This window comes from Petromyzon marinus, chromosome 69 (assembly GCF_048934315.1).
Source record: "Petromyzon marinus isolate PM22_M1 ecotype Great Lakes invasive population chromosome 69, UKy_Petmar_22M1.pri1.0, whole genome shotgun sequence".
NCBI lineage: Eukaryota > Metazoa > Chordata > Hyperoartia > Petromyzontiformes > Petromyzontidae > Petromyzon > Petromyzon marinus.
Window position 1 is genome coordinate 6,717,968 of NC_133735.1, and position 25,000 is coordinate 6,742,967.

At 50.8% G+C, this 25,000-nt stretch overlaps 2 protein-coding genes across 2 annotated transcripts in view; both read left to right on the forward strand.

The window, feature by feature from the left end:
- LOC142906731 (uncharacterized) overlaps positions 1-25,000 on the forward strand; it is a gene marked incomplete at its 5' end in the record, with an annotated part of 80,701 nt that overhangs the window by 38,122 nt on the left and 17,579 nt on the right. The window lies entirely within an intron of this gene.
- The window catches only part of LOC142906732 (uncharacterized), a 54,622-nt gene that overhangs the window by 887 nt on the left and 28,735 nt on the right, over positions 1-25,000 (forward strand). The window contains exon 2 of the mRNA XM_076055124.1: positions 18,733-18,894. The gene's annotated coding sequence lies outside the window, so the exon portion shown is untranslated. The remainder of the gene's footprint in view (positions 1-18,732; positions 18,895-25,000) is intronic.

The following is a 25,000-nucleotide window of genomic DNA, read 5'->3' on the forward strand; positions in this document are numbered from 1 at the left end:
CTATCTGTATCTCTGACTATCTGTGTCTCTCTCTGTGTCTCTCTCTGTGTGTGTCTCTCTCTCTCTCTCTGTGTCTCTCTCTGTGTCTCTCTGTCTTTGTCTCTGTGTGTCTGTGTCTATGTGTGTCTGTATCTCTCTGTCTCTCTGTGTCGGTGTCTCTGTGTCTCTCTGTGTCTCTCTCTGTGTCTCTCTTTGTGTCTCCGAAGTTAACTTCTCCACTCCTACCACCACTAACACCACCACTCCCCCCACTACTACCACCACTACCACCACTACTAACACCACCACCACTACCACCACCACCACTACTAACACCGCCACCACCACTAACACCATCACCACTACCACCACCACCACTACTACCACCACCACCAAAACCACCAACACCAACACCAAGTCTCTCCGCCTCGACACAAGCGAGAGGAGTTGCTCGACGCTTCGGGCGACCCCCCCAAGTGAAGAACTTCGAGAGGGGTGGGTGGGAGATACGGAGGTCGTGGTAGTGATGGTGGTAGTAGTAGTGGTGATGGTGGTAGGGGTGGTGGTAGTGATGGTGGTAGTGGTGGTGATGGTGGTAGTAGTAGTGGTGGTGGTGGTAGGAGTAGTGGTGGTGGTGGTGGTAGGGGTGGTGGTAGTGGTGGTGGTAGGGGTGATGGTAGGGGTGATGATGGTGGTGGTGGGGGTGATGGTGGTGGTGATGATGGTGGTGGTGATGGTGGTGGTGATGATGGTGGGGGTGATGATGGTGGTGGTGATGATGATGATGGTGGTGATGGTGGTGGTGATGGTCGCCTCTGTGTGTGTGGATAAGTTCGTGTTGTGTTTGAGAGTGGGGGTGGTGGTGGGGGTGATGGTGGTTGTGGTAGTAGTGGTTGTGGTTGGTTGTGGTAGTAGTGGTGGTGGGTGGTTGTGGTGGTTTGTTGTGGTGTTGGTGGTGGTGGTTGTGGTGATGGTGGTGGTGGTTGTGGTGATGGTGGTGGTTGTGGTGGTGGTTGTGGTGATGGTGGTGGTGATGGTCGCCTCTGTGTGGATAAGTGAGTGTTGTGTTTGAGAGTGATGGTGGTGGTGATGGAAGTAGTGGTGGTGGTGATGGAAGTAGTGGTAGTGGTTGGTTGTGGTTGTTGTGGTGGTGGTTGTGGTAGTAGTGGTGGTGGTTGTGGTAGTAGTGGTGATGGTTGGTTGTGGTAGTAGTGATGGTTCGTAGTGGTAGTAGTGGTGGTGGTTGTGGTAGTAGTGGTAGTGGTGGTGGTTGGTTGTGGTAGTAGTGGTGGTGGTTCGTGGTGGTTCGTGGTGGTGGTGGTTGTTGTGGTGGTGGTTGTGGTGGTGGTGATGGTGGTGGTGGTTGTGGTGGTAGAGGTGGTGTTGGTGGTGATGGTGGTGGTGATGATGATGGTTGTGGTGGCGGTTGTGATGGTGATGGTGGTGATGGTCGCCTCTGTGTGGATAAGTGAGTGTTGTGTTTGAGAGTGGGGGTGATGGTGGGGGTGATGATGGTGGTGGTGGGGGTGATGGTGGGGGTGATGATGGTGGTGGTTGTGGTAGTAGTGGTGGTGGTTGGTTGGTGGTGGTTGTGGTGATGGTGGTGGTTGTGGTGATGGTGGTGGTTGTGGTTGTGGTGATGGTGGTGGTGATGGTGATGGTCGCCTCTGTGTGGATAAGTGAGTGTTGTGTTTGAGAGTGATGGTGGTGATGGAAGTAGTGGTGGTTAGTTGTGGTAGTAGTGGTGGTTGGTTGTGGTAGTAGTGGTGGTTGGTTGTGGTAGTAGTGGTGGTTGGTTCGTTGTGGTAGTAGTGGTGTTGGTGGTGGTGGTTGTGGTGATGGTGGTGGTTGTGGTGATGGTGGTGGTTGTGGGGGTGATGGTGGGGGTGATGATGATGGTCGCCTCTGTGTGGGTAAGTGAGTGTTGTGTTTGAGAGTGATGGTAGTGGTTGTGGTAGTAGTGGTGGTGGTTGGTTGTGGTAGTAGTGGTAGTGGTTGGTTGTGGTAGTAGTAGTGGTGGTGGTTGGTAGTGGTAGTTAGTTGTGGTAGTAGTGGTGGTTGGTTGTGGTAGTAGTGGTAGTGGTTGGTTGTGGTAGTGGTTGGTTGTTGTGATCGTAGTGGTGGTAGTGATGGTGGTAGTGATGGTGGTGGTGGTCGTGGTGGTGGTGTTTGTGGTGGTAGTAGTGGTGGTGGTGTTGGTGGTAGTGGTGGTGGTGGTCGTGGTGGTGGTAGTGGTGGTAGTGGTGTTGGTAGTGGTGGTAGTGGTGGTAGTAGTGGTGTTGGTAGTGGTTGTGGTGGTGTTTGTGGTGGTAGTGGTGGTGGTGATGGTGGCCATGCCTCTGTGTGTGTGTGTGGATAAGTGAGTGTTGTGTCTGAGAGTGATGGTTATAGTAGTGGTGGTGGTAGTGGTGTGGGTGATGATGGTGGTGGTGGGGGTGATGGTGGTGGGGGTGATGATTATGGTTGTGGTGATGGTGGTGGTGATGGTTGCCTCTGTGTGGATAAGTGAGTGTTGTGTTTGAGAGTGATGGTGGTGGTTGTGGTAGTAGTGGTGGTTAGTTGTGGTAGTAGTGGTGGTGGTTGGTTGTGGTAGTAGTAGTGGTGGTTGGTTGTGGTAGTTGTGGTGGTGGTTGGTTGTGGTAGTAGTGGTAGTGGTTGTGGTAGTAGTGGTGGTGGTTGGTTGTGGTAGTAGTGGTGGTGGTTGGTTGTGGTAGTTGTGGTGGTGGTTGGTTGTGGTAGTTGTGGTGGTGGTTGGTTGTGGTAGTAGTGGTGGTGGTTGGTTGTGGTGGTGGTTGGTTGTGGTAGTGGTGTTGGTTGGTTGTGGTAGTGGTGGTGGTGGTTCGTTGTGGTAGTAGTGGTAGTGGTTGGTTGTGGTAGTTGTGGTTGGTTGTGGTAGTTGTGGTGGTGGTTGGTTGTGGTAGTAGTGGTGGTGGTTGGTTGTGGTAGTAGTGGTGGTGGTTGGTTGTGGTAGTAGTGGTGGTGGTTGGTTGTGGTAGTGGTGGTGGTGTTGGTTGGTTGTGGTAGTGGTGGTGGTAGTGATGATGGTGGTGATGTCTGTGTGAGTGTGAATGTGATTGTTTGTGTGTGAGTGTTTGTGAGTGACTGTGAGTGTATGTGAGTGTATGAGTGTTTGTGAGTGTGAGTGAGTGTTTGTGTGAGTGTATGTGTGAGTGAGTGTTTGTGTGAGTGTATGTGAGTGTTTGTGTGTATGTGAGTGTGAGTGTTTGTGAGTGTGTGTATGTATGTACATGTGTGTGTGTGTATACCTGTGTGTGTGTGTGGGGGTCATGTAGCCCGCATACCCAGCCACCGCATGCCGAAACAGCTTTTGTTCGGCCGGATCGAGGGGGCTAAACGGCACGGGCTAGAGAAGAGATGGAGTTATGTGGTACAGGAGGACGTGGAGCTGAGTGGACTTGCCGATGACTGGTACCAGCGGTGTCAAGATCGGCCTCTGTGGAGGAGGCTCGTGAAGGATGCTACTGGGCAGTTGGAGGCAGTCGCCCTCCAACAACAACGGAGGGCGGAGGAGCGGGTTGGCATAGTAGGGGGCACAGGTGGTGCATCAGCCAGTCATCTCAGTCAGTCGACCCGTGGCACCTGGGTCTGCCCCGTGACCTCCTGCCAGCGGGCGTTCGACACTTCACGTGGCCTCAGGGTGCACATAGCCTGGCACAAGCGTCGTGGTGACGTCACCGCCACTTAGTGGCGAATGGCGGTTGTTGTTGTTGTGTGTTGGTGAGTGTGTTGGTGAGTATTGGTGAGTGTGGGTGTATGTGAGTGTGTGAGTGTGTGTATGTGAGTGTGTGTGTGTTTGTGAATGTGTGTATGTGAGTGTATGTGAGAGTGTTTGTGAGTGTGTATGTGTGTGTTTGTGAGTGTGTATGTGGGTGTATGTGTATGTATGTGAGTGTGTGTATTTGTGAGTGTGTGTGTATTTGTGAGTTTGTGGATGTGTTTGTGAGTGTGTGAATGTATGTGAGAGTGTGTATGTGAGTGTGTGTGTTTGAGTGTGTGAGTGTGTGTGTTTGAGAGTGTGAGTGTGTGTGTTTGAGAGTGTGAGTGTGTGTGTTTAAGAGTGTGTGTGTTTGAGTGTGTTTGAGAGTGTGAGTGTGTGTTTGAGAGTGTGAGTGAGTGTGTATGTGAGTGTTTGTGAGTGAGTGTGTGAGTGTGTTTGTTTGAGTGAGTGTGTATGTGAGTGTATGCGAGTGTATGTGAGAGTGAGTGTGTATGTGAGTGAGTGTGAGTGTGTGTGAGTGAGTGTGTTTGTGTGTGTGTGAGTGTTTGTGAGTGAGTGTGTGTGTGAGTGTTTGTGAGTGTGTGAGTGTGTGTGTTTGTGAGTGAGTGTGTGTGTGAGTGTGTGTTTGTGAGTGTGTGTGTTTGTGAGTGTGTGTATATGTGAGTGTGTGAGTGAGTGTGTGTGTTTGTGAGTGTGTGAGTGAGTGTGTATGTGAGAGTGAGTGTGTATGTGAGTGTGTGAGTGAGTGTGTATGTGAGAGTGAGTGTGTATGTGAGTGTGTGAGTGTGTGTGTGAGACAGTGTATGTGAGTGTGTATGTGAGTGTGTATGTGAGTGTTTGTGAGTGAGTGTTTGTGAGTGAGTGTGTATGTGAGTGTGTGTGTATGTGAGAGTGTGAGTGTGTATGTGGGAGCGGTAGTGTAGCGGTTAGCGCGCCGCGCTATGAACCTGGCGACCCGGGTTCGATTCCCGCTCACGGCCAACACCAGTGACGATTATCTGAACCGATCCTGGGCCTCCCCTAGGTCGACTCAGCCTCAAATGAGTACCTGGTGCGGTGTGTAAACATTGCCACTAGGGAGACAAAGGCGGTCGGGCGTGGTGCTGGCCACCCACCCCCTCGTGTACCGTTCCGGCCTTCATAGGTGCTCGCTAACAGCACTTGCCCCTACAGTCTGTTAAGGCTATACGGGGGATCTTTGTCTTTGTGTATGTGAGAATGAGAGTGAGTGTGTGAGTGAGTGAGTGTGTATGTGTGTGAGTGTGTGTATGTGAGTGTGTGAGAGTGTGTTTGTTTGAGAGTGAGTGTGTATGTGAGTGTGTGAGAGTGTGTTTGTTTGAGAGTGAGTGTGTATGTGAGTGTGTGAGTGTGTATGTGAGAGTGAGTGTGTGTGAGTGTGTTTGTTTGAGAGTGAGTGTGTATGTGTGAGTGTGTGTGTATGTGAGTGTGTGAGTGAGTGTGTGTGTATGTAAGAGTGAGTGTATGTGTGTGTTTGTGAGTGTGTGAGTGTTTGTGAGTGTGTGAGTGTGTATGTGAGTGTGTGTGAGTGTGTTTGTGAGTGAGTTTGTGAGTGAGTGTGTGTGAGTGTGTATGTAAGAGTGTGAGTGAGTGTGTGTGAATGTGTGTATGTGTGTGAATGTGTGTATGTGTGAGTGTGAGTGTATGTGAGTGAGTGTGTTTGTGAGTGCTGCTGCTGCTACTTTTTACTAACAGCACTTGCCCCTACAGTCCGTCTGAGGCTACACGTGACGTCTTTGTCTTTGTTTGATGGAAGTGATAATGGGAAGGGGGTGGGGAATGCAGAGCGGTGAGTGGGTGGGTGAGTTGGTGAGTGGGTGAGTGAGTGAGTTGGTGAGTGAGTTGGTGAGTGAGTTGGTGAGTGAGTTGGTGAGTTGGTGAGTGGGTGAGTTGGTGAGTGAGTGGGTGGGTGAGTTGGTGAGTTGGTGAGTGAGTTGGTGAGTGAGTGGGTGAGTGAGTTGGTGGGTGAGTTGGTGAGTGAGTTGGTGAGTTGGTGAGTGAGTTGGTGAGTGAGTTGGTGAGTGAGTTGGTGAGTTGGTGAGTGGGTGGGTGAGTGAGTGGGTGAGTGAGTTGGTGAGTGAGTTGGTGAGTTGGTGAGTGGGTGGGTGAGTGAGTGGGTGAGTGAGTGGGTGAGTGAGTGAGTTGGTGAGTGAGTTGGTGAGTGAGTTGGTGAGTGAGTTGGTGAGTGGGTGGGTGAGTGAGTGGGTGAGTGAGTGGGTGAGTGAGTGAGTTGGTGAGTGAGTTGGTGAGTTGGTGAGTTGGTGGGTGAGTGAGTGGGTGAGTGAGTGGGTGAGTGAGTGGGTGAGTGAGTGGGTGAGTGGGTGAGTTGGTGAGTTCGTGAGTGAGTGGGTGGGTGAGTGGGTGGGTGAGTGAGTGAGTTGGTGAGTGAGTTGGTGAGTGAGTTGGTGAGTGAGTTGGTGAGTTGGTGAGTGAGTTGGTGAGTGAGTTGGTGAGTGAGTTGGTGAGTTGGTGAGTGAGTTGGTGAGTTGGTGAGTGAGTGGGTGAGTGGGTGAGTGAGTGGGTGAGTGGGTGGGTGAGTGAGTGGGTGAGTGAGTTGGTGAGTGGGTGGGTGAGTTGGTGAGTGGGTGAGTTGGTGAGTGAGTGGGTGAGTGAGTGGGTGAGTGAGTGGGTGGGTGAGTTGGTGAGTGGGTGGGTGAGTTGGTGGGTGAGTTGGTGAGTGAGTTGGTGAGTGAGTTGGTGAGTGAGTTGGTGAGTTGGTGAGTGGGTGAGTTGGTGAGTGAGTGGGTGAGTGGGTGAGTGAGTTGGTGAGTGGGTGGGTGAGTGAGTTGGTGAGTGAGTTGGTGAGTGGGTGAGTGGGTGGGTGAGTTGGTGAGTTGGTGAGTGAGTTGGTGAGTTGGTGAGTAAGTTGGTGAGTGAGTTGGTGAGTTGGTGAGTTGGTGAGTGAGTTGGTGAGTCAGTGGGTGAGTTGGTGAGTGAGTGAGTGGGTGGGTGAGTGAGTTGGTGAGTGGGTGAGTGAGTTGGTGAGTGGGTGAGTGAGTGGGTGAGTGAGTTGGTGAGTGAGTGGGTGAGTTGGTGAGTTGGTGAGTGAGTGGGTGAGTGAGTTGGTGAGTTGGTGAGTTGGTGAGTGAGTTGGTGAGTGAGTTGGTGAGTGAGTTGGTGAGTGGGTGGGTGAGTGAGTTGGTGAGTGAGTGAGTGAGTTGGTGAGTGAGTGGGTGAGTTGGTGAGTGGGTGAGTTGGTGAGTTGGTGAGTGAGTGGGTGAGTTGGTGAGTGGGTGAGTTGGTGAGTTGGTGAGTGAGTGAGTGAGTTGGTGAGTTGGTGGGTGAGTTGGTGAGTGAGTGAGTGGGTGGGTGGGTGAGGTGAGTGAGTTGGTGAGTGGGTGAGTTGGTGAGTGGGTGAGTTGGTGAGTGAGTTGGTGAGTTGGTGAGTGGGTGGGTGAGTTGGTGAGTGAGTTGGTGAGTGAGTTGGTGAGTGAGTTGGTGAGTGAGTTGGTGAGTGGGTTGGTGAGTTGGTGAGTTGGTGAGTGAGTTGGTGGGTGAGTGAGTTGGTGAGTTGGTGAGTGAGTTGGTGAGTGGGTGGGTGAGTTGGTGAGTGAGTTGGTGAGTTGGTGAGTGAGTTGGTGAGTTGGTGAGTTGGTGGGTGGGTGGGTTGGTGAGTGAATGAGTGAGTTGGTGAATGAGTTGGTGAGTGAGTTGGTGAGTGGGTGGGTGAGTGAGTGAGTTGGTGAGTGGGTGGGTGAGTTGGTGAGTGGGTGGGTGAGTTGGTGAGTGGGTGGGTGAGTGGGTGGGTGAGTTGGTGAGTGAGTTGGTGAGTTGGTGAGTGAGTTGGTGAGTGAGTGGGTGAGTGAGTGAGTTGGTGAGTGAGTTGGTGAGTTGGTGAGTGGGTGAGTGAGTTGGTGAGTGAGTTGGTGAGTGAGTTGGTGAGTGAGTTGGTGAGTGAGTTGGTGAGTGAGTTGGTGAGTTGGTGAGTGAGTTGGTGAGTGAGTTGGTGAGTGGGTGGGTGAGTGAGTTGGTGAGTGGGTGAGTGAGTTGGTGAGTGGGTGAGTGGGTGGGTGAGTTGGTGAGTGAGTGGGTGAGTTGGTGAGTGAGTTGGTGAGTGGGTGGGTGGGTGGGTGAGTGAGTGGGTGGGTGAGTTGGTGAGTGAGTTGGTGAGTGAGTTGGTGAGTTGGTGAGTGGGTGGGTGAGTGGGTGGGTGAGTGAGTGGGTGGGTGAGTTGGTGGGTGAGTTGGTGAGTGAGTTGGTGAGTTGGTGAGTGGGTGAGTGGGTGGGTGAGTTGGTGAGTGGGTGGGTGAGTTGGTGAGTGGGTGGGTGAGTGAGTTGGTGAGTGGGTGGGTGAGTTGGTGAGTGGGTGGGTGAGTTGGTGAGTTGGTGAGTGAGTTGGTGAGTGAGATGGTGAGTGAGTTGGTGAGTTGGTGAGTGAGTTGGTGAGTTGGTGAGTGGGTGAGTGGGTGAGTGAGTTGGTGAGTGGGTGGGTGAGTTGGTGAGTGAGTTGGTGAGTGAGATGGTGAGTGAGTTGGTGAGTGAGTTGGTGAGTGGGTGAGTGGGTGAGTGAGTTGGTGAGTGGGTGGGTGAGTTGGTGAGTGGGTTGGTGAGTGAGTTGGTGAGTTGGTAGGTGATTGAGTTCGTGAGTGAGTTGGTGAGTGAGTTGGTGAGGTGAGTGGGTGAGTTGGTGAGTTGGTGAGTTGGTGGGTGAGTGAGTTGGTGAGTGAGTTGGTGAGTGAGTTGGTGAGTGAGTGGGTGAGTGAGTTGGTGAGTGAGTTGGTGGGTGGGTGAGTGAGTTGGTGAGTGAGTTGGTGAGTTGGTGAGTGAGTTGGTGAGTGAGTTGGTGAGTGGGTGGGTGAGTGGGTTGTTGAGTGAGTTGGTGAGTTGGTGAGTGAGTGGGTGAGTGAGTCGGTGAGTTTTTGAGTGAATGGGTGAGTTGATGAGTGAGTTGGTTGGTGGGTGAGTTGGTGAGTGAGTTGGTGAGTTGGTGGGTGAGTGAGTTGGTGAGTGTGTGAGTTGGTGAGTGATTTGGTGGGTGGGTGAGTTGGTGAGTGAGTGAGTGAGTTGGTGAGTGGGTGGGTGAGTTGGTGAGTGGGTGAGTGAGTTGGTGAGTGAGTTGGTGAGTGAGTTGCTGAGTGAGTTGGTGAGTGGGTGAGTGAGTTGGTGAGTGAGTTTGTGAGTGGGTGTGTGAGTTGGTGAGTGAGTTGGTGAGTGAGTTGGTGAGTGAGTTGGTGAGTTGGTGAGTGAGTTGGTGAGTGAGTTGGTGATTTGGTGAGTGAGTTGGTGGGTGAGTTGGTGAGTGAGTTGGTGAGTTGGTGAGTGAGTTGGTGAGTTGGTGAGTTTTTGAGTGAATGGGTGAGTTGATGAGTGAGTTGGTGGGTGGGTGAGTTGGTGAGTGAGTTGGTGAGTTGGTGGGTGAGTGAGTTGGTGAGTTGGTGAGTGAGTTGGTGAGTGAGTGAGTGGGTGAGTTGGTGAGTGGGTGAGTGAGTGGGTGAGTGGGTTGGTGAGTGAGTTGGTGAGTTGGTAGGTGATTGAGTTCGTGAGTGAGTTGGTGAGTGAGTTGGTGAGTGAGTTGGTGAGTGAGTGAGTGGGTGAGTTGGTGAGTTGGTGAGTGAGTCGGTGAGTGGGTTGGTGAGTGAGTTGGTGAGTGAGTGAGTTGGTGAGTGAGTTGGTGAGTGTGTTGGTGAGTGAGTTGGTGAGTGAGTTGGTGAGTGAGTGGGTGGGTGAGTTGGTGAGTTGGTGAGTGAGTTGGTGAGTGAGTTGGTGAGTGAGTGGGTGGGTGAGTTGGTGAGTGAGATGGTGAGTGAGTTGCTGAGTGACTTGGTGAGTGGGTGAGTGAGTTGGTGAGTGAGTTGGTGAGTTGGAGGGTGAGTTGGTGAGTGAGATGGTGAGTGAGTTGGTGAGTGGGTGAGTGAGTTGGTGAGTGAGTTGCTGAGTGAGTTGATGAGTGAGTTGCTGAGTGAGTTGGTGAGTGAGTGAGTTGGTGAGTGAGTTGGTGAGTGAGTGAGTGAGTTGGTGAGTGAGTTGGTGAGTGAGTTGGTGAGTGAGTGGGTGGGTGAGTTGGTGAGTGGGTGAGTGAGTTGGTGAGTGAGTGGGTGGGTGGGTGAGTTGGTGAGTGAGATGGTGAGTGAGTTGGTGAGTGCGTGGGTGAGTGATTGAGTGAGTGGATGATTGGGTGGGTGATTTGTTGGGTAACTAGGTGGGTGGGTGGGTGAGCGAGTTGGTGAGTGAGTTGGTGTGTGAGTTGGTGAGTTGCTGAGTGCGTTGGTGGGTGAGTTGGTGAGTGAGATGGTGAGTGAGTTGGTGAGTGGGTGAGTGAGTTGGTGAGTGGGTGGGTGAGTGAGTTGGTGAGTTGGTGGGTGAGTTGGTGGGTGAGTTGGTGAGTGGGTGAGTGAGTTGGTGAGTGAGTTTGTGGGTGAGTTGGTGAGTGAGATGGTGAGTGAGATGGTGAGTGAGTGGGTGAGTGAGTTGGTGAGTGAGTTGGTGAGTGAGTTGGTGAGTGAGTTGGTGAGTGAGTTGGTGAGTTGGTTAATGAGTTGGTGAGTGAGTGAGTGGGTGAGTTGGTGAGTTGGTGAGTGAGTGGGTGAGTGGGTTGGTGAGTGAGTTGGTGAGTTGGTGGGTGAGTGAGTTCGTGAGTGAGTTTCTTGAGTGAGTTGGTGATTTGGGGAGTGAGTTGGTGAGTGAGTTGGTGAGTGGGTGAGTGAGTTGGTGAGTGGGTGGGTGAGTGAATTGTTGAGTGAGTTGGTGAGTTGGTGAGTTTTTGAGTGAATGGGTGAGTTGATGAGTGAGTTGGTGGGTGGGTGAGTTGGTGAGTGAGTTGGTGAGTTGGTGGGTGAGTGAGTTGGTGAGTTGGTGAGTTGGTGAGTGAGTTGGTGAGTGAGTGAGTGGGTGAGTTGGTGAGTGGGTGAGTGAGTGGGTGAGTGGGTTGGTGAGTGAGTTGGTGAGTTGGTAGGTGATTGAGTTCGTGAGTGAGTTGGTGAGTGAGTTGGTGAGTGAGTGAGTGGGTGAGTTGGTGAGTTGGTGAGTGAGTGGGTGAGTGGGTTGGTGAGTGAGTTGGTGAGTGAGTGAGTGAGTTGGTGAGTGAGTTGGTGAGTGAGTTGATGAGTGAGTGGGTGGGTGAGTTGGTGAGTGAGTTGGTGAGTGAGTTGGTGAGTGAGTGGGTGGGTGAGTTGGTGAGTGAGATGGTGAGTGAGTTGCTGAGTGAGTTGGTGAGTGGGTGAGTGAGTTGGTGAGTGAGTTGGTGAGTGAGTTGGTGAGTTGGAGGGTGAGTTGGTGAGTGAGATGGTGAGTGAGTTGGTGAGTGGGTGAGTGAGTTGGTGAGTGAGTTGCTGAGTGAGTTGGTGAGTGAGTTGCTGAGTGAGTTGGTGAGTGAGTGAGTTGGTGAGTGAGTTGGTGAGTGAGTGAGTGAGTTGGTGAGTGAGTTGGTGAGTGAGTTGGTGAGTGAGTTGGTGAGTGAGTGGGTGGGTGAGTTGGTGAGTGGGTGAGTGAGTTGGTGAGTGAGTGGGTGGGTGGGTGAGTTGGTGAGTGAGATGGTGAGTGAGTTGGTGAGTGCGTGGGTGAGTGATTGAGTGAGTGGATGATTGGGTGGTTGATTTGTTGGGTAACTAGGTGGGTGGGTGGGTGAGTGAGTTGGTGAGTGAGTTGGTGTGTGAGTTGGTGAGTTGCTGAGTGCGTTGGTGGGTGAGTTGGTGAGTGAGATGGTGAGTGAGTTGGTGAGTGGGTGAGTGAGTTGGTGAGTGGGTGGGTGAGTGAGTTGGTGAGTTGGTGGGTGAGTTGGTGGGTGAGTTGGTGAGTGGGTGAGTGAGTTGGTGAGTGAGTTTGTGGGTGAGTTGGTGAGTGAGATGGTGAGTGAGATGGTGAGTGAGTGGGTGAGTGAGTGGGTGAGTGAGTTGGTGAGTGGGTGAGTGAGTTGGTGAGTGGGTGAGTGAGTTGGTGAGTGTGTGAGTGAGTTGGTGAGTGGGTGAGTGAGTTAGTGAGTGGGTGGGTGAGTGAGTTGGTGAGTGAGTTGGGGAGTTGGTGAGTGAGTTGGTGAGTGGGTTGGTGAGTGAGTGGGTGAGTGAGTTGGTGAGTCGGTGAGTGAGTTGGTGAGTGGGTCGGTGAGTGAGTTGGTGAGTGAGTTGGTGAGTGGGTGGGTGAGTGGGTGGGTGAGTGAGTTGGTGAGTGGGTGGGTGAGTGAGTTGGTGAGTGAGTGGGTGAGTGAGTTGGTGAGTGAATGGGTGAGTTGATGAGTGAGTTGGTGGGTGGGTGAGTTGGTGAGTGAGTTGGTGAATTGGTGGGTAGGTGAGTTGGTGAGTGAGTTGGTGAGTGGGTGAGTGAGTTGGTGAATCGGTGAGTTGGTGAGTTAGTTGGTGGGTGAGTGGGTGAGTTGGTGAGTTGGTGGGTTAGTAAGTGAGTTGGTGAGTTGGTGAGTGAGTTGGTGGGTGGGTGAGTGAGTTGGTGAGTGGGTGAGTTGGTGAGTGAGTTGGTGAGTTGGTGGGTGGGTGAGTGAGTTGGTGAATGAGTGGGTGAGTGAGTTGGTGAGTGGGTGGGTTGGTGAGTGAGTTGGTGAGTTGGTGGGTGGGTGAGTGAGTTGGTGAGTGGGTGACTGGGTGGGTGAGTTGGTGGGTTGGTGAGTGAGTTGGTGAGTGGGTGAGTGAGTGAGTGGGTGAGTTGGTGGGTTGGTGAGTTGGTGAGTGAGTTGGTGAGTGGGTGAGTGAGTTGGTGAATCGGTGAGTTGGTGAGTTAGTTGGTGGGTGAGTGGGTGAGTTGGTGAGTTGGTGAGTTGGTGGGTTAGTAAGTGAGTTGGTGAGTTAGTAAGTGAGTTGGTGAGTTGGTGAGTGGGTGGGTGGGTGATTGAGTGGGTGAGTGAGTGGGTGGTTGGGTGGGTGATTTGTTGGGTAACTGGGTTGGTGGGTGAGTGAGTTGGTGAGTGAGTTGGTGAGTTGGTGAGTGAGTTGGTGAGTGAGTGGGTGAGTTGGTGGGTGGGTGAGTTGGTGAGTGAGTTGGTGTGTTGGTGGGTGAGTGAGTTGGTGAGTTGGTGGGTGAGTGAGTTGGTGAGTGGGTGAGTTGGTGAGTGAGTTGGTGGGTGGGTGAGTTGGTGAGTGAGTTTGTGATTTGGTGGGTGGGTCAGTTGGTGAGTGAGTTGGTGAATTGGTGAGTGGGTGAGTGAGTTGGTGAGTTGGTGGGTACGTGAGTGGGTTGGTGAGTGGGTTGGTGAGTGGGTTGGTGAGTGGGTTGGTGAGTGAGTTGGTGAGTTGGTGAGTTGGTGGGTGAGTTGGTGAGTGGGTGGGTGAGTTGGTGAGTGGGTGGGTGAGTTGGTGGGTTGGTGAGTTGGTGAGTGAGTGGGTGAGTTAGTGCGTTGGTGAGTTGGTGAGTGAGTTGGTGGGTGAGTTGGTGGGTGAGTTGGTGGGTGAGTTGGTGAGTGGGTGAGTGAGTGAGTGAGTGGGTGAGTGAGTGAGTTGGTGAGTTGGTGAGTTGGTGAGTTAGTTGGTGGGTGAGTGAGTTGATGAGTTGGTGAGTTAGTTGGTGGGTGAGTTGGTGAGTGGGTGAGTTGGTGAGTTCGTAGGTTAGTAAGTCGGTTGGTGAGTTGGTGAATGGGGGGGTGAGTGATTGAGTGGGTGGGTGAGTGGGTGGGTGATTTGTTGGGTAACTGGGTGGGTGAGTGGGTGGGTGAGTTGGTAGGTGGGTGAGTGGGTGAGTGGGTGGGTGAGTGGGTGGGTGAGTTAGTGGGTGGGAGAGTGAGTGAGTTGGTGGATTGAGTTGGTGAGTGGGTGGGTGGGTGAGTTGGTGAGTGGGTGGGTGGATGAGTTGGTGGGTGAGTGGGTGGATGAGTTGGTAAGTGATTAGGTGGATGAGTTGGTGAGTGAGTTGGTGGGTGCGTTGGTGAGTGAGTTGGTGGGTGAGTTCGTGGGTGGGTGGGTGAGTGAGTTGGTGAGTGAGTTGACGAGTGGGTGAGTGGGTTGGTGAGTGAGTTGGTGAGTTGGTGGGTGGGTGAGTGACTTGGTGAGTGAATGGGTGAGTTGGTGAGTGAGTTGGTGAGTGAGTTGGTGGGTGGGTGAGTTGGTGGGGGAGTTGGTGGGTGAGTTGGTGAGTGAGTTGGTGGGTGAGTGAGTTGGTGAGTGAGTGGGTGAGTGAGTTGGTGAGTGAGTGGGTGGGTGAGTTGGTGAGTGAGTTGGTGGGTGGGTGGGTGGGTGAGTTGGTGAGTGAGTTGGTGGGTGAGTTGGTGGGTGAGTTGGTGAGTGAGTTAGGTGAGTGGATGAGTGGGTGAGTTGGTGAGTGAGTTAGGTGGGTGAGGTGAGTGGGTGAGTGAGTGGGTGAGTGAGTGGGTGAGAGAGTTCGTGTGTGAGTTAGGTGGGTGAGGTGGGTGAGTTGGTGTGTGAGTGAGTGAGTGGGTGAGTGGGTGAGTTGGTGAGTGAGTTAGGTGGGTGAGGTGACGTGGGTAAGTTGGTGAGTGCGTGGGTGAGTGGGTTGAGGATATTTGTGTCCAGGAATGGGTCAATGTTCAGGGTTAGTGGTGGCTATGGTGGTGGTGGTAGCAACGAAAATTGAGTGGAGAGTGGATGTCACACGTGTCAACCCATCCACCTTATCCCGTGTGCAGGGAAGTTTTAAAGTCCATACGGCACGCAGCCATTTGTGACTTTGTAGGATGATAGTTGATGTGAGTGAAGTTTCTGAATTGGTCTGTAATAAGGGAGGGCACTGGTAAGGGGTTGACATGCTAATGTATACACTACACTATACACTACACTACTATACACTACTCTATACACTACACTATACACTACACTATACACTACACTACTCTATACACTACACTATACACTACACTACTATACACTACACTATACACTACACTACTGTACACTACACTATACACTACACTATACACTACACTACTATACACTACACTACTATACACTACACTACTATACACTACACCACTATACACTATACCACTATACACTACACCACTATACACTACACCACTATACACTATACTACTATACACTACTCTATACACTACACTATACACTACACTATACACTACTATACACTACTCTATACACTACTATACACTACACTACACGCTACACTATACACTACACTACTATACACTACACTACTATACACTACACTACTATACACTACACTATACACTACACTATACACTACACTATACACTATACACTACACTATACACTACACTATACACTACACTATACTACTATACACTACTCTATACACTATACTACTATACACTACTATACACTACACTACTATACACTACACTACTATACACTACACTACTATACACTACACTACACACTATACACTACACTATACACTACACTATACACTACACTATACACTACACTATACACTACAATACACTACACACTACACTACACTACACACTACACTATACACTACACTACACACTATACACTACACACTACACTACACTATACACTACACTACACTATACACACTACACTATACACTACACTATACACTATACTATACACTACACTATACTATACACTACACTACTATACACTACACTATACACTACACTACTATACACTACACTATACACTACACTACTATACACTACACTATACACTACTATACTGTAGTTGTGCCTTGTCTGAATTGGGTCACGTTTATGTTAATTGTGCATGTGACGAGGTCACGTTTATGTTAATTGTGCGTGTGACGAGGTCACGTTTATGTTAATTGTGCGTGTGATGAGGTCACGTTTATGTTAATTGTACGTGTGATGAGGTTACGTTTATGTTAATTGTGCGTGTGACGAGGTCACGTTTATGTTAATTGTACGTGTGACGAGATCACGTTTATGTTAAGTGTACGTGTGATGAGGTCACGTTTATGTTAATAGTACGTGTGACGAGGTCACGTTTATGTTAATTATGCGTGTGACGAGGTCACGTTTATGTTAATTGTGCGTGTGACGAGGTCACGTTTATGTTAATTGTGCGTTTGATAAGGTCACGTTTATGTTAATTGTGCGTTTGATGAGGTCACGTTTATGTTAATTGTGCGTTTGATGAGGTCACGTTTATGTTAAGTATGCGTGTGACGAGGTCACGTTTATGTTAATTGTGCGTGTGATGAGATCACGTTTATGTTAATTGCGCGTGTGACGAGATCACGTTTATGTTAATTGTGCGTGTGACGAGATCACGTTTATGTTAATTGTGCGTGTGACGAGATCACGTTTATGTTAATTGTGCGTGTGATGAGGTCACGTTTATGTTAATGAACCGCGTCGCTTTAAAGCGCCGAGGGAACTGACGCGGCTGACGTCATCGCCATAGCAACGGAGACTTAACAACGTTAAAGTTTAAATTTTGATTTAAAGCTTTCGTGACTGCAGTAATTCATATTCTTAGTTTTTTTCGGTAAAGTCACGTTGAAGAGAAACAACAAAATAACAAAATATATATAAAACAATAAAAAATTCTCACGACGTTTCGACCATAACTCAAACGGTCATCATCAGGTGTGACCGTTTGAGTTATGGTCGAAACGTCGTGAGAATTTTTTATTGTTTTATATATATTTTGTTATTTTGTTGTTTCTCTTCAACGTGACTTTACCGAAAAAACTAAGAATATGAATAACGTTAAAGTTTGTTAAATTAACGACAATCACCACCATCATCATAATCATTACAATCATCATTATAAACATTACAATAATCACAATCATAATCATTACAATCATCACAATCATCATCATTATAATCATCACCATCATCATTATAATCATTACAATCATCATCGTTATAATCATTACAATCATCACGATCATAATCGTTACAATCATCACAATCATTACAATCATCAAAATCGTCATTATTATAATCATTACAATCATCATAATCATTATTACAATAATCATAACCATTACAATCATCACAATCATTATAATCATTACAATCATCATCATTATAATCATTACAATCATCACAATCGTCATCATCACCGTCAAAAGTGCTCATCCGCCCCCAAACCTGCCAGCGGGAATGGGCATCCAATATAGAAATAGTGTGGTAATGGGCCTACTCTTTCACTGTTACCCACACTTTAACCCACCACCACGTAGAAGCATTCATCTAGCAGTGGAGTGACACTGGCTGGTGTAGGCCTAGGGAGGTCTCCATCCAGCAGTGGAGTGACCCTGGCTGGTGTCGGCCTAGGGGGGGTCTCCATCCAACAGTAGAGAGACCCTGGCTGGTGTCGGCCTAGGGGGGGTCTCCATCCAACAGTAGAGTGACCCTGGCTGGTGTAGGCCTAGAAGGGGTCTCCATCTAGCAGTGGAGAGAGCCTGGCTGGTGTAGGCCTAGGGGGGTCTCCATCCAGCAGTAGAGAGACCCTGGCTGGTGTAGGCCTAGGGGGGTCTCCATCCAGCAGTGGAGTGACCCTGGCTGGTGTAGGCCTAGGGGGGTCTCCATCCAACAGTAGAGTGACCCTGGCTGGTGTAGGCCTAGAAGGGGTCTCCATCTAGCAGTGGAGAGAGCCTGGCTGGTGTAGGCCTAGGGGGGTCTCCATCCAGCAGTAGACAGACCCTGGCTGGTGTAGGCCTAGGGGGGTCTCCATCCAACAGTAGAGTGACCCTGGCTGGTGTAGGCCTAGAAGGGGTCTCCATCTAGCAGTGGAGAGAGCCTGGCTGGTGTAGGCCTAGGGGGGTCTCCATCCAGCAGTAGACAGACCCTGGCTGGTGTAGGCCTAGGGGGGGGGTCTCCATATAGCAGTAGAGAGACCCTGGCTGGTGTAGGCCTAGGGGGGGGTCTCCATATAGCAGTAGAGAGACCCTGGCTGGTGTAGGCCTAGGGGGTCTCCATCTAGCAGTAGAGAGACCCTGGCTGGTGTAGGCCTAGGGGGTCTCCATCCAACAGTAGAGTGACCCTGGCTGGTGTAGGCCTAGGGGGGTCTCCATCCAACAGTAGAGTGACCCTGGCTGGTGTAGGCCTAGAAGGGGTCTCCATCTAGCAGTGGAGAGAGCCTGGCTGGTGTAGGCCTAGGGGGGTCTCCATCCAGCAGTAGACAGACCCTGGCTGGTGTAGGCCTAGGGGGGGGGTCTCCATATAGCAGTAGAGAGACCCTGGCTGGTGTAGGCCTAGGGGGGGGTCTCCATATAGCAGTAGAGAGACCCTGGCTGGTGTAGGCCTAGGGGGTCTCCATCTAGCAGTAGAGAGACCCTGGCTGGTGTAGGCCTAGGGGGTCTCCATCCAACAGTAGAGTGACCCTGGCTGGTGTAGGCCTAGGGGGTTCTCCATCTAGCAGTGGAGAGACCCTGGCTGGTGTAGGCCTAGGGGGGTCTCCATCTAGCAGTGGAGTGACCCTGGCTGGTGTAGGCCTAGGGGGGGTCTCCATCCAACAGTCGAGTGACCCTGGCTGGTGTAGGCCTAGGGGGGTCTCCATCTAGCAGTAGAGAGACCCTGGCTGGTGTAGGCCTAGGAGGGGTCTCCATCTAGCAGTGGAGTGACCCTGGCTGGTGTAGGCCTAGGGGGGTCTCCATCTAGCAGTGGAGTGACCCTGGCTGGTGGTGTTGTGATGTTGTTGTTGTTGTGTTGATGATGATGTGTGTCTAGGTGTAAATGAGTGATGTTGATGATGATGTGTGTCTAGGTGTAAATGAGTGATGTTGTGTGTCTAGGTGTAAATGAGTGATGTTGATGTTGTGTGTCTAGGTGTAAATGAGTGATGATGATGTTGTGTGTCTAGGTGTAAATGAGTGATGTTGTGTGTCTAGGTGTTAATGAGTGATGTTGATGTTGTGTGTCTAGGTGTAAATGAGTGATGTTGTGTGTCTAGGTGTAAATGAGTGATGATGATGATGTGTGTCTAGGTGTAAATGAGTGGTGTTGTTGTTTATGTTGTTGATGTTGTTGTTGATGTTGTGTGTCTAGGTGTCAAAGTAATGTTGTGATGATGTTGTGTGTCTAGGTGTACATGAGTGGTGATGTTGATGTTGTTGTTGTTGATGATGTTGTTGTTGTTGTTGATGTTGTTGTTGATGTTGATGTTGTTGTTGATGTTGTTGTTTAGGTGTCAATGCGTGATCACGTCCTGCCGCCTACGAGCTGAACCTGTTTGCGAAGAGCCAGAGGGTGATGGCACAACACCGCACGTGACGTCACAACACAGCATATGACGTCACAACACTGCACGTGACGTCACAACACAGCAGGTGACGTCACGACACCGCAGGTAACGTCACAACACCACAGGCGACGTCAAAACACCGCAGGTGACGTCACAACACACAGGTGACACCACAGGTGACGTCACAACACACAGGAGACGTCACAACACACAGGAGACGTCACAACACACAGGAGACGTCACAACACACAGGAGACGTCACAACACCACATGTGACGTCAAAACACCGCAGGTGACGTCACACGACACAGGTGACACCACAGGTGACGTCACACACAGGTGACACCACAGGTGACATCACAACACCACAGGGGACGTCACAATACCACAGTATACACACAGTACACACACACACTACACACACACAGTACACACACTGTACACACACAGTACACACACAGTACACACACACAGTACACACACACAGTATACACACAGTACACACACACTACACACACTGTACACACACACAGTACACAAACACAGTACACACACACAGTACACACACAGTACACACACACAGTACACACACACTGTACACACACAGTACACACAGTACACACACTGCACACACTGTACACACAGCACACACTGTACACAGCGCACACACTGTACACACAGTACACACTGTACACACACTGTACAAACACACTACTACACACACCGCACACACAGTGTACACACAAACTACACACACACACAGTACACACACTGTACACGCACTGTACACCGCGCGCTGCACAGCACGCACTGTACAACACACCCGCACTGTACAGTGCACACGCTGTACAGTACACACACTAACACACTGAACACGGATCACATACGCTCACTAACACACTCAACACTCACATACACACACTGCACAAACACACACACACACTTAACACTCACACTAAACAAAGATCAACAAAGATCCCCCATATAGCCTGTAACAGACTGTAGGGGCAAGTGCTGTTAGCGAGCACCTATGAAGGCCGGAACGGTACACGAGGGGGTGGGTGGCCAGCACCACGCCCGACCGCCTTTGTCTCTCCCTAGTGGCGATGTTTACACATCGCACCAGGTACTCATTTGAGGCTGAGTCGACCTAGGGGAGGCCCGGGACCGGTTCAGATAATCGTCACTGGTGTTGGCCGTGAGCGGGAATCGAACCCGGGTCGCCAGGTTCATAGCGCAGCGTAGCGCTAACCACTACACCCACCGCTCCCCACTACACACTAACACACACTGTAACACACACACACTAACACACACATTAACATACACACACTAACACACATTCACACACTAAACACACACATTCACACACTAAACACACTAAACATACACTGCACACACACACACTGCACACACACACATTCACACACACACATTCACACACTCACACACATTCACACCCTCACACACACATTCACACACTAAACACACACACACTCACAAACACACACACTAAACACACTCGCACACTAAACACACACTGCACACACACACACTAAACACACACATTCACACACTCACACCCATTCACACACTAAACACACACACACTCACGCACACACTTACACACTCACACTAAACACACACACACTCACGCACACACTCACACACACTAAACACACTCACACACACTCACACTGAACTTACACTGCACACACACACACTGTACACACACACATTCACACACTCACACTGCACACACACACATTCACACACTCACACTAAACACACACACACTCACGCACACACTCACACACACATTCACACACTAAACACACACACACTAAACACACACACACTCACACACTCACACACACTCACACACACTGCACACACTCACACACACTGCACACACACACATTCACACACTCACACTAAACACACACACACACGCACACTCACACACACTAAACACACTCACAAACACACACTCACACTGAACTTACACTGCACACACACACACACTGCACACACACACATTCACACACTCACACTGCACACACACACATTCACACACTCACACTAAACACACACACACTCACACACACTCACACACACTAAACACACACATTCACATACTCACACTAAACACACACACACTCACAAACACACACTCACACTGAACTTACACTGCACTCACACTGCACACACACACACACATTCACACACACACACTGCACACACACATTCACACACTCACACACACTAAACACACTCACAAACACACACTCACACTGAACTTACACTGCACACACACACACACTGCACACACACACATTCACACACTCACACTAAACACACAAAGACAAAGATCCCCCTGGTAGTCTCGAGCATCCTGTTGGGGGCAAGTGCTGTTCGTCAGCGCCTATGAATGAAGTCAACACAGACAAAGGTCCCCCGTGTAGCCTCTAGCAGGCTGTAGGGGCAAGTGCTGTGAGTAGCAGCAGCAGTGCTCTATAGGCACACAGACAAAGGTCCCCCGTGTAGCCTCTAGCAGGGCTGTAGGGGCAAGTGCTGTGAGTAACAGCAGCGTCTATAGACACACAGGCAAAGGTCCCCCGTGTAGCCTCTAGCATGGTGTAGGGGCAAGTGCTGTGAGTAGCAGCAGCAGTGCCCTATAGACACACAGACAAAGGTCCCCCGTGTAGCCTCTAGCAGGGCTGTAGGGCAAGTGCGTATAGACACACAGACAAAGATCCCCCGTGTAGCCTCTAGCAGCGCTGTAGGGGCCAAGTGCTGTGAGTAGCAGCAGCATTGCCTATAGACGCACAGACATACATAGATAAAGATCCCCCGTGTAGCCTTAACAGACTGTAGGGGCAAGTGCTGTTAGCAAGTAGCACCTATGAAGGCCGGAACGGCACCGGTCATCGGCAAGTCCACTCAGCTCCACGTCCTCCTGTACCACATCACTCCATCTCTTCTCTAGCCCGTGCCGCGCCCGCTTAGCCCCCTCGATCCGGCCAAACAAAAGCTGTTTCGGCATGCGGTGGCTGGGCATGCGGGCTACATGACCCAGCCATCGCAGCCTTGCCCGCCGGAGGAGCTCACCGATGGGACCTTGCCCAGATCTTTCAAGGATTTGTGAGCTCCTCACACAATCCAGTCTGGTTAAACCCAAGATGGATCGTAGGCAGGCCAGCCTAAATGTTTCCAACCGGCGAAGATGTTCCATTAGGGGGGGTCCACGTTTCGCAAGCGTAGAGAAGGGAGGGAATGACCGTGGCCGAGAAGACCTGAAGCTTAGTGCGGAGCGACAGACCAGGTAGCTTCCACACAGCGTTACGCAACCGATGAAAAGATATTGCCGCTCGACTGATTCGGAGTGAGACCTCTGCTGTTAAACTGGAGCCGGTCATAAGCACACTGCCCAGGTATGGGAAACTCTCCACTCTCTCCACAACTGCCCCATCACCGATTGGGAGTTGTGGGGGTGGAGTGTCCGATGGTACAAAATACCCAGGCAGGTGCTTAGTTTTGGTGGGGCTGATGGTAAGGCCCCACCTCTTAGTGGCACGCTCCAGTCTCAGCAGCAGCGTCTCCAACTCCTCCTCTGAATGAGCAGCTATTACCAAATCATCAGCATACATAACGTGGTTGAGCAATAGGGAGCCATCCCTTGACCGCACCCGGGCATGTGTATTTGCGTGTCTGTATGTCTTTGCGTGTGTGTGTTTCTGTGTGTGTGTTTGTGTGTCTGTGTCTTTGTCTTTGTCTGTGTGTGTCTGTGTGTGTGTGTCTGTGTGTGTGTCTGTATGTGTCTGTCTGTGTATGTGTGTGTCTTTGTGTGTGTCTGTATGTGTCTGTGTGTGTGTCTGTATGTGTCTGTGTGTGTATGTGTCTGTCTGTGTGTGTGTATGTGTCTGTCTGTGTGTGTGTGTGTCTGTCTGTCTGTGTGTATGTGTCTGTGTGTGTGTATGTGTCTGTGTGTGTGTCTATATGTATGTCTGTCTGTGTGTGTCTGTGTGTGTCTGTGTGTGTGTCTGTCTGTGTGTCTGTCTGTGTGTCTGTGCCTGGGCAAAATAATTAAATAATGCCGGCCCACGGGCACGGCATTCCCAGCGCCTGGACAGATGGCGCCTTTACACTCCAGGCAACACCACAGACAAAGGTGACCCTTCTCAGCCACACGCAGGCCGACGGGTGGCAAGTGCTGTGGATGTGGAGTCTGTGTCTCTCTCTCATCATCATCATCACGGTGGCTATGAGATGTTGACTACCTCGCCTGGTCTACAGGAGGTCGTGGGTTCCATCCCGACCCTGACGATGCCTGCTGCTGCTGCTGTAGATTTGGAGTCTGTGTCTCTCTCATCATCATCATCACGAGGGCTAGTAGATGTTGACTACCTCGCCTGGTCTACAGGAGGTCTATGTGGAGTCTGCGTCTCTCTCATCATCATCATCATCACGGTGGCTAGGAGATGTTGACTACCTCGCCTGGTCTACAGGAGGTCTATGTGGAGTCTGTGTCTCTCTCTTCATCATCATTATCATCACGGTGGCTAGGAGATGTTGACTACCTCGCCTGGTGTACAGGAGGTCTATGTGGAGTCTGTGTCTCTCTCTCATCATCACGGTGGCTATGAGATGTTGACTACCTCGACTGGTCTACAGGAGGTCTATGTGAAGTCTGTGTCTCTCTCTCATCATCACGGTGGCTAGGAGATGTTGACTACCTCGCCTGGTCTACAGGAGGTCTATGTGGAGTCTGTGTCTCTCTCTCATCATCATCATCACGGTGGCTAGGAGATGTTGACTACCTCGCCTGGTCTACAGGAGGTCTATGTGGAGTCTGTGTCTCTCTCTCATCATCATCATCATCACGGTGGCTATGAGATGTTGACTACCTCGCCTGGTCTACAGGAGGTCTATGTGGAGTCTGTGTCTCTCTCTCATCATCATCATCACGGTGGCTATGAGATGTTGACTACCTCGCCTGGTGTACAGGAGGTCTATGTGGAGTCTGTGTCTCTCTCTCATTATCACGGTGGCTATGAGATGTTGACTACCTCGCCTGGTCTACAGGAGGTCTATGTGGAGTCTGTGTCTCTCTCTCATCATCATCATCATCACGGTGGCTATGAGATGTTGACTACCTCGCCTGGTCTACAGGAGGTCTATGTGGAGTCTGTGTCTCTCTCTCATCATCATCACGGTGGCTATGAGATGTTGACTACCTCGCCTGGTCTACAGGAGGTCTATGTGGAGTCTGTGTCTCTCTCTCTCATCATCATCACGGTGGCTATGAGATGTTGACTACCTCGCCTGGTCTACAGGAGGTCGTGGGTTCCATCCCGACCCTGACGATGCCTGCTGCTGCTGCTGCAGATTTGGAGTCTGTGTCTCTCTCATCATCATCATCATCACGAGGGCTATGAGATGTTGACTACCTCGCCTGGTCTACAGGAGGTCTATGTGGAGTCTGTGTCTCTCTCTCATCATCATCATCACGGTGGCTATGAGATGTTGACTACCTCGCCAGGTCTACAGGAGGTCTATGTGGAGTCTGCGTCTCTCTCATCATCATCATCACGGTGGCTATGAGATGTTGACTACCTCGCCTGGTATACAGGAGGTCTATGTGGAGTCTGTGTCTCTCTCATCATCACGGTGGCTAGGAGATGTTGACTACCTCGCCTGGTCTACAGGAGGTCTATGTGGTGTCTGTGTCTCTCTCTCATCATCATCATCACGAGGGCTATGAGATGTTGACTACCTCGCCTGGTACGCAGGAGGTCTATGTGGAGTCTGTGTCTCTCTCTTATCATCATCACGGTAGCTAGGAGATGTTGACTACCTCGCCTGGTATACAGGAGGTCTATGTGGAGTCTGCGTCTATCTCTCTAATCATCATCATCACGGTGGCTGGGAGATGTTGACTACCTCGCCTGGTACGCAGGAGGTCGTGGGTTTGATCCCGACCCTGACGATGCCTGCTGCTGCTGTAGATTTAGAGTCTGTGTCTCTCTCTCATCATTATCATCACGGTGGCTATGAGATGTTGACTACCTCACCTGGTCTACAGGAGGTCTATGTGGAGTCTGTGTCTCTCTCTCATCATCATCACGGTGGCTAGGAGATGTTGACTACCTCGCCTGGTCTACAGGAGGTCTATGTGGAGTCTGTGTCTCTCTCATCATCATCACGGTGG